Source organism: Rutilus rutilus (genome assembly GCF_951802725.1).
Source record: "Rutilus rutilus genome assembly, chromosome: 23".
Lineage (NCBI taxonomy): Eukaryota > Metazoa > Chordata > Actinopteri > Cypriniformes > Leuciscidae > Rutilus > Rutilus rutilus.
The window spans coordinates 29,338,921-29,349,928 of record NC_140233.1 but is presented as its reverse complement, the minus strand read 5'-3'; positions in this window follow the sequence as shown (position 1 = coordinate 29,349,928).

Here is an 11,008-nt window from a genome sequence, read left to right as displayed (position 1 = left end):
AGTTTTTATAGAATAAAATGTCATACCGCATTACATAATTTCCCCACAATTTGATTGGTTCTTCATATGCATACCCTTCTGTTACTAGGTAAAGCAAACTTTGCTTTAATGATTACTTCATTGTTAATCACAAGGTTCAAATTTAGTCATCTGTCTAGTTTCAATTGCCAATTGTGTTATTTATACACTCACACAAGCAAAGTCAAAGGGGTATGAATACAACATCCAAAAACACAGGACAAAACGTTTTAGTACATTGTGTTTCAAAGTGTTATCATGTTAAGGCCTGAAAAGAGAAGATTAGATGTTAAATATGGTTAGAAACATGGTTAGTTTAATATACAGTTTAAAATTTCTACGACAGAATGATTCAGATTTCTCTTAGCACAGCTACTAGAAGACAGACGGTTTGCTCGCGTCACATCTACGTCGTCGAGCTCAGTTTGAGTCTGCGCAGTACGCTCGACCCCCAGGAAGTAAGAGTTTCTAATTGACTTCACTTTGTCTCCGTTGAATCCAATAGGGTCGCTGTGTCCATTTCTTTTACTGTCTATGGGTGTATTGGGTCCGGGCGTAGGACGCCATTAGTATGCCAGTAGTATGCCTGATCTAAATCTGTTCTCGCGATAACTTGTAGCTAACGTGAGCTGTTTTAGTGTTATTATGTGGTAGCTTTATGAATGCTAAATCCCGCCGCTATATGCAAGGTATATTAAATTAAATTTTATATTGTACATGTAAATTGTGTATATTCTATACAGCTAATATTTAAAATCTCAAGTTGCGTCAATAGCAGGAGAAAGACCGCGAAATTTAAAAATATTAAATTTTTTAAGATACTACTGTTAATGTGTCACGAAATGTAGTTTTAAGAGTTTTTCAGTCGATAATGTAGTTGTTTCAATCTCAAATATGTTGTTTGTTTATACAGATAGCATTGTATGATGTTCTGTATTAAGAATTATGACATGAATCATATGCATTAGTACACAAATGGCATGCTTGTAATAAAAAAAGCATATTATGCCCTATTGCTTAATAACAAATAACTTCGTCACAAAACATACTTTAAAATGTTATTTATTTAAAATAAAGATTATTATATGAATTAAGGGGTTTGATTAATTATATTAAGATTGTGATTCCATAATTATATTATAGTGTTCTTTAGTCAAGGCTAGACAACCAATTAATATTTATGCCCACAAAACATAGCTAGCATTCTGTAATTTATTTAAATGTAATAGTAAAAATAGTAATATACACAAATAAATATTATTTTATGGCTCTTTTAATAAATAAAAGTGTACTTGTAACATATTGCGCTGATTATTGAGGATAAAAAATAATGACATAATTATAATTGCATTACGAATGGCTGTGAATACGGTAAGGCAGTATCAGTGCAGTATAAGCTCATAGCACGATCATCGGATAACGTTAGCTGTATGCTATGCTATTATCTCTAAGCTAACTAAAAAACACACTAACAACGAGAAATGTTTAATTTCACAATCTATAGCTTCGGTTAAATACTAGTATATGAAATGTATAATTTAAAATACATTAAATACATCAATGACTCGTTAAAACGTAGTACAAACGTCTTCTGTAATAAAATGTTTGTAACCAGGCACTAAAGCGATTACCCATAAAACGGGCTTTGAGCCAATCGGATTGCTTGGGTCCTACGCCCGGACCCAATACACAGAGTAACCAAATTATTCACCACACCGGACTCCATTCATACTAACTGTATTTATACTATATAGAACGTACTTTTTTAACGGTCGCGAAGTACGTTCTAATTTAAATGTAGTACCTACTCACAGTACGCGATTTCGGACGCAGCTATAGACTTATGAACTCTTAAACTCATAAACTCTTGAGTGTGCGTGTGTGTGTGTGACTGAGTGAGTGTGTGAGCGAGTTAGTGTGTGTGTGTGTGTGTGTGTGTGTGTGTGTGTGTGTGTGTCTGTGTGTGTGTGTGTGTGTGTGTGTGTGTGTGTGTGTGTGTCTATCTAGTATCTTATATATCTATCTATCTGTCATAAACTTCAAACTACTGTAAACTACTTTAAACTTCAAACCACTTTAAACTTCTTAAGTTTAAAGCTTCCAGCTCCCAAGCAACTACATAGCAGCAACCAAACTTGAGTACCCTAGCAACCGTTTTGCAAGACCTATATCTCTGTATCAGAACATCGTATAGAGATGAGGTTTGGCTCTTTTGACTCATGCTTAGCAAACAGCACTTCCAACATGCTACACATGCTAGCAGTGAATAGCTACATGCTAATAGCGATTAGTTAAGTGTTAAATCATTCTAAGAACTCAAAAGAAACTCCATAGTAACCATCTGTGACAACTACCAACCACCCAGAATACCCTAGCAACCACCTAGCAACACAATAGCAACCACCCATAACACCCTAGCAACTGCCTAGCAACCATCCAGAACACCCTAGCAACCGCCTAGCAACACCATAGCAACCATCCAGAACACCCTAGCAACCCCCTAGAAACACCATAGCAACCACCCAGAACACCCTAGCAACCACCTAGCAACCACACAGAATACCCTAACAACCGCCTAGCAACAGCATAGCAACCACCCAGAACACCCAAGCAACACCCTAGCAACCAGCCAGAATACCCTAGCAACCGCCTAGCAACACCATAGCAACCACCAAAACACCCTAGCAACAGCATAGCAACCACCCAGAACACCCTAGCAATCGCCTAGCAACAACCTAGCAACCACCCAGAACACCCTAGCAACCACCTAGCAACACCCTAGCAACCACCCAGAACACCCTAGCAACCACCCAGGACACTTTGACAACCCATTAGAAACACCCTAACAACTTTTTAACTTTAAACTACTTCAAACTTTAAACTACTTTAAATTAGTTCAAACTAATTTAAACTTCAAACTAATTTAAACTAATTTATACGGTGACGCATTGCTGCCACATACAATTATTTTTTCCCCTCAATTATGTCATAATAACGAGATCTCATGTCGTTATTTTCTCGTAATAACGAGATCTTTTTTTGCCCTTATAAGGACATGTGTAGCCATGTACAAAATATGCCTTTATCCACATAAAATTGACAGCCTATCGCACCTTTATCACACGTTCAAAAAGCTTAAGCAAATAGTAGCAGCCCCCAATCATGCAAATTAATCAATGAGGCCCTTTTTTGAAAATATATTCTAAATAGGCCTATACGTTATATATATATATATATATATATATATATATATATATATATATATATATATATATATATATATAAGATTTACTTTTGTTAATAGGCTATATCTTCATTCATTACCTAGAGATATAATTAACCAAAAAGTAGTCAAAACACATCTAACAGAAAATTTTACAACATTGTGTTCTTATATTGTTTAATTAACGAAATGTCAATCTTCATCTTTATAACAGAAGATACAATACAATACAAAAATCTTAAAGATACAGCCAATCTTCACATGTATAACGGATTGTCACCTTATAAACAGTCCTTTGTGTGGTGGAATAAGCAATGCTATATAGAAATATATGGTTAGTATCTTAATTTAAATTGTATTTTATTATTTTATTAGTTCATTAATTATGCTAACTCAACTAATTAAATGTGAAGAGCTGGATACTAATTACTAATTAAATAATGTAAAATATTAAATGCAGGCTATTGATTAGAGATGCCATAGACTAAAGGATTTTTCTAGACTAGTAGTCATTCATTTAAGCAATTAGGACTAATCGCACGTTTATATTCAATCCTGGGTGCATGTAGGCTATAGCCTATATTCCGCGCTCAAGCACATATGCATAAAACTTGCCACAAAGCACCGGCAAAAGTAGGCTAATGATAAAATGTATCTGAAAAAAATAACGAAGCATTTTAATTGTTTATTAATCTTTTCTAAATCAGTGTAGGCTGCCTGCATACATATCTCCATACATCTCCGCTGTAATGTAGGTGCGCATACGGACAGGATTACATAATAAGATGGTACCGTAGCCTATTTGCTTTCGATTGGATTTGTTTTCGTTGGTGGACATTTTTTTTTATATAAACTTTATTTATATTTCTCATGTCTGTGAGGCTTGTCTATACACTGTTTGTCAGTTCATTTTTGAGACGCGCTCCAATTCACAGAGATCATGAAAGTGTGCCCTGTTCGTTTTCTTTTATTTTACAAAAGCACACCGTTTTCTTGTTGTTGTGAGTTTACACAAATAAAAGTAGTTGCGACTGATGTATTATTATGTTCTGTATGACCAGAAATGATGGAGTATTTTAAGTTGTTTCCACTGTTGATAGGAAAATGCAAGTGATGGCACCGGCGCATTCATCCATGTCATAGTGCGCGCTCCACACTCTGCACAAACACTTGGATATGCGCTTCATAATAGCAAACATTTATCTAGGTTAACGTTAGAGCGAGCGGTCATGCCAGACGGATAATCCTCTTCATGTTAAACTAATCAAATTCTGTTGCATTTTATTGCGCCAGTTTGAAAAGGGCGGCTGAAACACTTAGCCTACAGATAACGCCCAACGCTGGTGTTTTTCTTTAAACAAATTTGTTTAGGCTTTAAAATAAATATTGTTTATGGGCTAATTAATGACAATAATTTGTTTATTTTATTGGCTACTTTCATTCTTGTTTTGCATTGAATATCATTGAATGTTTGCATTGAATGCATTGAATATTTGCTGTGCACCGCAATGCCGCCATCGTCCCATAGAAAGACACGTTAAGAGCCACCTATTTTCTTTATAATAAAGGGTTTCTATGGAAGGAAAACGCTTAATGTATAATTAAATGCATTGCGATCATATTCTTTATCACTGAAGCATTTTCTTTATTATAATGGTGTATTATTCCATTAAAAAAGGACTGTTTATAAGGTGACAATCCGTTATACATCTTGAAGATTTTTGTATTGTATTGTATCTTCTGTTATAAAGACGAAGATTGACATGTCGTTAATTAGGCTAAACAAAATAAGAACACAATGTTGTAAAAAATAAACAACTTAGGCTATGTTCTGTTAGATGTGTTTTGACTGTTTTTTGTTTAAAGCGGGGCTCAGTAACTTCGGGATTTCTTCGCTGTATTCTCGCTCTTTGCTCGCAGGTTTCTCTCTAGAGCTCCCCCCACAGCTTCGGAATAGATATTTGACAACACTGTTGTAAAAACTCGTAGGCGATTCTCGGACACCAGAGGCTAGTAGATCAACGACATCAAAGCAGATGGGACATTCTTTAAAACGTCTTCTTCATTCTGGTTCAAACAGCGTGAGGGAGCGCAATAATGACAGCATTTTAGCAGATTTCTTTTGCCATAAAGCAATTGTTTACATCGCGAGACCTGATCTCACGCGATACTTCCTGATGCGGCGGCCGCCGGCCCGCCGGCTCAAAGTTGCAAGTGCGAATTTTCCGCTCACGGGCACCAGGGGGGTGCGAAACGACCACCATTCAACCCGAAATAATGTAATCATTCCAATGACTCCGAAGCTGTTCAGTTAAGGTAAAAAAGTTACTTAGTTCACCTTTAATTATATCTCTAGGTAATGAAGATATAGCCTATTAACAAATATAAATCTTATTAGGCCTATATAATATATCATATTAAAAAAACTTAGGCTATATATAAAATATAAAAAAGCCTATATAAAATATATTTTCAAAAAAGGGCCTCATTGATTAATTTTGCATGATTGGGGGCTGCTACTATTTGCTTAAGCTTTTTGAACGTGTGACAAAGGCGCGATAGGCTGTCAATTTTATGTGGATAAAGGCATATTTTGTACATGGCTACACATGTCCTTATAAGGGCAAAAAAAGATGTAGTTTTAACGACATACCATTTCGTTATTACGAGAAAAAGATGTCGTTTTAACGACATAAGATCTCGTTATTACGAGAAAAAGATGTCGTTTTAACGACATAAGATCTCGTTATTACGAGAAAAGATGTTGTTAAAACGACATAAGATCTCGTTATTAAGACATAATTGGGACAAAAAAATAATAGGTATGTGGCAGCAATGCGTCACTGTAAATTTAAACTTCAAACTATTTAAACTTTAAACTAATTTAAACTTCAAATGATTTTAAACTTTAAACTAATTTAAACTTTAAACTACTTTAAACTTTTTCATACTTTATGGTCCAAACTTTCTCAAGCCAACTTAAAGTTTGTCTCGACGAACTTTTTAATCTAGTTAGTGGTGCTTGCTGAAAGCAAACATCACTATTGTTATTGCTCATACTTATTAACCCTCTGGGGTCTGGGCTGTTTTTGGGGCCCTTGAGATGTTCTGACATGCCCTGACATTTGTGCTTTTTTCAGTTGCTTATAAACATGTTAATGGCAAAGGTGTAAATTCACTCTATAAAGCACAAACAGGGCTACAATAATATGTGAGCCACGTGTATGTACATGTTTTCATTTTTGAGAGAATAATGTTTATGCATGGATATTGAAAAGACTAAAAACTAAACTTTCTGAAATAAGGCCACAAAACACATAGTAAATATGTGTCAATAAGACTTTTGACTAATGGATGTCCGCGCCTAGAATTTTTTCTTCAAAATTATGTTAAAATAGTCTTGCTTTATCGTTCACATAAAACCATACATTGATTTAAATTGATGTAAAACAGGTTTTGCTTGGAAAGCCAATATGCGAGGGGGGCGTGAACGAGGAGTGGTTTACACCTGAGAATACAATGTCCCACCCACTCTGCATAATGATGAGCCATTCACTCAGGTGTGAAACTGACTGAGCCACAATGCAAGGACAAAAGATATATTTAGAAGAAGACTTATATTGACCATTTAAGATTTTGCTTACATCTATCTTGTAAATATGTTTTGCTATTTTATTAAAAAGGTTACAATTACAACAATAATTACAATTTCAACAATATTTCAAGTGTACTCTTTCTTTGTAAAAAAAAATATTATAGGCCTACATTTTATCTATGTATTCATTAGTTTGAATTTAGTCAACATTGGAACAGCTAACATCTTAGTTGATGACTTATTTTTGACAAAAATAGTAATTTATATATAGAAATTGCTAAACAAAAGCTTATTTGACGTGGCAGTATATTCTACAGTAAAAACTGTAACCAAATCTAGTCAACAAGATGTTGTCTTTCATATTTCGCCTGACTGTAACGTTGTTTTCATGAAATATTAGGGCATATTGTTAATTTGCAGTTTAATACGTTGCTTATACAAATAGCCTACATTTTATTTCAACATATTTCAGTCGATTTTTACTCATCTCAGTATAGCAATACAGTTTGCTAAAACATCTTCATTCATTCACACACGCGATTTAAATTTAACTTCTGGCAAAGATGAAGTTGACGATAGGCTTTTGACTTGCGATCTTCGCAGTAGGCTAGTGAACGCACCGGAGAAATGCACATTTATTAGGCTACATCGTTTTTTGTTTTGGATGGTTTTGTTTAGAACCAGCTTTCTGTAAATATATTTCACATTTTTTAGACATGTGAGGCGAGTAGGCTAGTTCAAGAGGAGAGAGTCCAGATCAAGCACCTTATGTAGGCTAGTGATTGCTAGCCTATATTTACTTTAAATCCAGGAAATTTGTTAATGAAAAAAATATTAAAAATAAGATACAATTGATACAAAACGAAATTCGTTTTAAAGAAAGGATTTGTACTTTCTGTTTTGAGGTCTCTGTGAAAGTTTGAAAGTCTTGTAGTGCTTTTTTTAGAGCGCTCGCGTCCATAATGGAGAACTGTCACGTAATATTGTTTTTTGCCAGCTGTGGTAAACAGCGCGCATCTATGCCGTTCATTCATTCATAAACAGAAACCCGAGAAGGAAAAACTTACTAGTATTCCTCAGCTCGTATTCCTCATTATTCCTCACAGCGCTGCGTTGTAAACAAGTAATGTTCTGAATAAACGTATGTTTTGGTTTTCTCGTGCTGATGGGGGCGTTCACAGGATTGCGCGGATTACCTCAGCCATTTGCGTTTGAATAGCTTGCGCTCTCCGTGGGCGGAGTCACATTACATTTGAATTAGCTCTAATGAGGTCGACTGGAATCGCTCTCTTTTAATACAGATTTCACAAGATGAGAATATTTGTTTTTTATATAAATTACTTCATTTAAAAGAGGAGAATTCAAGCTTCATGCCTGTGTGCCTGTATGTCTGTTTGACTGAGTATTCACTGAGTTATTGCTCATTTTCGGACGCGTTTCAGAATGGACTACACTGGCAGAGAGAAGGCAGAACTCGCTTCGTGTTTATTTTTCTTTATTTGGCAAAAAGCACAACACTTTGTTTTTATTGTGAGTATACACAAAAATAATACACATTTAACAGAATCGATTGATGTATGAAACTTGTTTTGTAAAATCAAAGTCAAAAGAGTATTTGGGGTCTCAATTCAACTCATAAGGAAAAAAGCGTGCAGATCACGCCGGCGTGATTGCCGACCTCTGAGGGTTAAGTTGGCTTGAGAAATCCAACTTACTGAAATCCTATTTAAACTTATTATTCTTATTCTTCTTCTTACACAGAATTTTCCAACTCTAACTCCCCTCAGGAACCTGATGATCAGGTCGTGCTTTCCCAGAGACTTACCATCAACTGCGTCATGATGTGCGGCAATGGCTGCAACATACACTTTCAGGGTGGAGGGAGACAGCTTACGCTCCAACCCTTCTTGCAGGAAGGAAAGCACTACACTGATCGGGCATTTCGTGGATTCTTGATTTTTAGAAGAACACCAGTTGACGAAGAGGTTCCACTTCAACGCATAGGCATGTCTCGTGGACAATGCTCTAGCGGAAGTGATGGTAGCCACCGCCGCTGGTGGTAGGGTACTCAAACCTGCCTCGTCCCATCCAGGAGACACGTGGAGGTTCCAAAGATCGGGATGAGGGTGCCATAGGGTGCCCCGTACCTGAGAAAGCAGGTCCTTCCTCGGTGGAATTGGCAGGGAGGTTGTTTTGACCTCTCTCAAGTAAATTAAGAGTTTGGTTTTTCATCATAATTGTGTACGCAACAGTGCCCCCTTTTGGCTATCAAGCAGCAGTAGCTTTAGTTTAGTAAATTTCCATAACAATTTAGTTGCAGAGCAGAGCGCCAGTGCTGTTTTCTCTTGCTGCATTTCTTTCTATTTACATTGTTGCCTTGGATACTATTTGTCCGTAAGTACTGTACATATTACTAAAAAATGTTAAAAGTAATTGTACTTGGCATATCTTTGGGTTATTGGAGTTTTCTCATGTCAAATGACTAAATTGATAGTTAGCATAGCTATTAGCTATGACTCAGCATTTCTGTTGCTATAAGTTGTGTACTTTAGGTATCTGTATTGGTTTGATCTTATTTCTGTTTTGTCTTTTGCTCTTTGTTACAGTTTTACAGTATAATAAGAAAAGTAAAGTCTTCGTGGAACCCAAGAAAAGTTATGCCTTGTGTTTTCTTCAGGAGAATTTTACACTGTTAGCTAACTAACTAACTGTTTTTGAAAGAACCAGGGAAGATGAAAAATCAGCGCTTTCAGTGGATGATCAGGTTTTTCTTGACTTGATGGACAGAGAAGTCTATCAAAATGAAGCAAACAGCTGGGTGGCGCCATTACCATTCCGCTCCACCAGACAGTGCCTTCCAAATAACAGAGAACAAGCATTGACGCGTCTTTATTCTCTCAGGAAAACACTGGACAGAAAACCTGACATGAAGAAACAGTACATTGACTTCATGCAGAAAATGTTAGAAAACGAGCATTCAGAGCCTGCTCCTCCACTGAAGAAACATAAAGAACACTGGTACTTACCGTCATTCGGCGTATATCACCCTCAGAAACCTGACCAGCTAAGAGTGGTGTTTGATTCAAGTGCTGAATATGAAGGAGTGTCCTTAAATAAAGTGCTGCTTAGTGGCCCTGATTTGAACAACAGCCTCTTGGGGGTCCTTTTACGTTTCAGAAAAGAACCTATTGCATTCACAGCTGATATACAGCAAATGTTTTATTGTTTTGTTGTACACGAAGACCACAGAGACTACCTCAGGTTCCTTTGGTATGAAGACCACGATCTCAGCAAAAAGGTGAGGGACTACAGAATGAGGGTCCATGTGTTTGGAAATAGCCCCTCACCAGCCGTGGCTATTTATTGCATGAGGCGCGCTGCAGCAGAGGGTGAGAGAGAGTATGGCGCTGATGCCAAGCAGTTTGTCGTAAGACATTTTTATGTTGATGATGGACTTGCATCTGCACCAACCCCTGAAGAAGCGATTGACATCCTAACAAGATCACAGAAGATGCTAGCTGACTCCAACCTGAAACTGCACAAGATAGCATCTAACAGTCACAAGGTTATGGAAGCTTTTCCAGCTGATGAGAGGGCCAAGGATCTGAAGGAGTTGGACCTCAGGTCAGATGATCTCCCCTTACAGCGCAGCTTGGGGGTCCTGTGGAACCTGGAAACAGACAGTTTCACATTCAAAGTGTCTCAAGAGGAAAGACCATACACTAAGAGAGGTGTTTTGGCCACAGTAAACAGTTTGTATGACCCTTTAGGATTTGTGGCCCCTATAACAATGCAGGGAAAAGCTCTCCTTCGTGAACTCTCAGCTGAGCAGAATGAATGGGATGAACCACTTCCTTCAGAAAAGAAGGAGGAATGGAGTAGGTGGAAAGAATCATTGAAAGATCTCCAACATCTCCAGATAGCAAGGTGCTATGTTCCGTTCCCACAGTCCTCTGCCCAAAGAAAGGAGCTGTGCATCTTTTCAGATGCCTCCATAATAGCAATTTGAGCTGTTGCCTACTTAAAGTGTATCGACAGTGAAGGTCAGCAGTACGTTGGATTCGTTATGGGCAAATCCAAACTAGCCCCACGACCCGCACATACCGTCCCACGACTAGAATTGTGCGCAGCTGTTCTAGCTGTGGAGCTTTATGAGCTAGTCAGAGACGAGA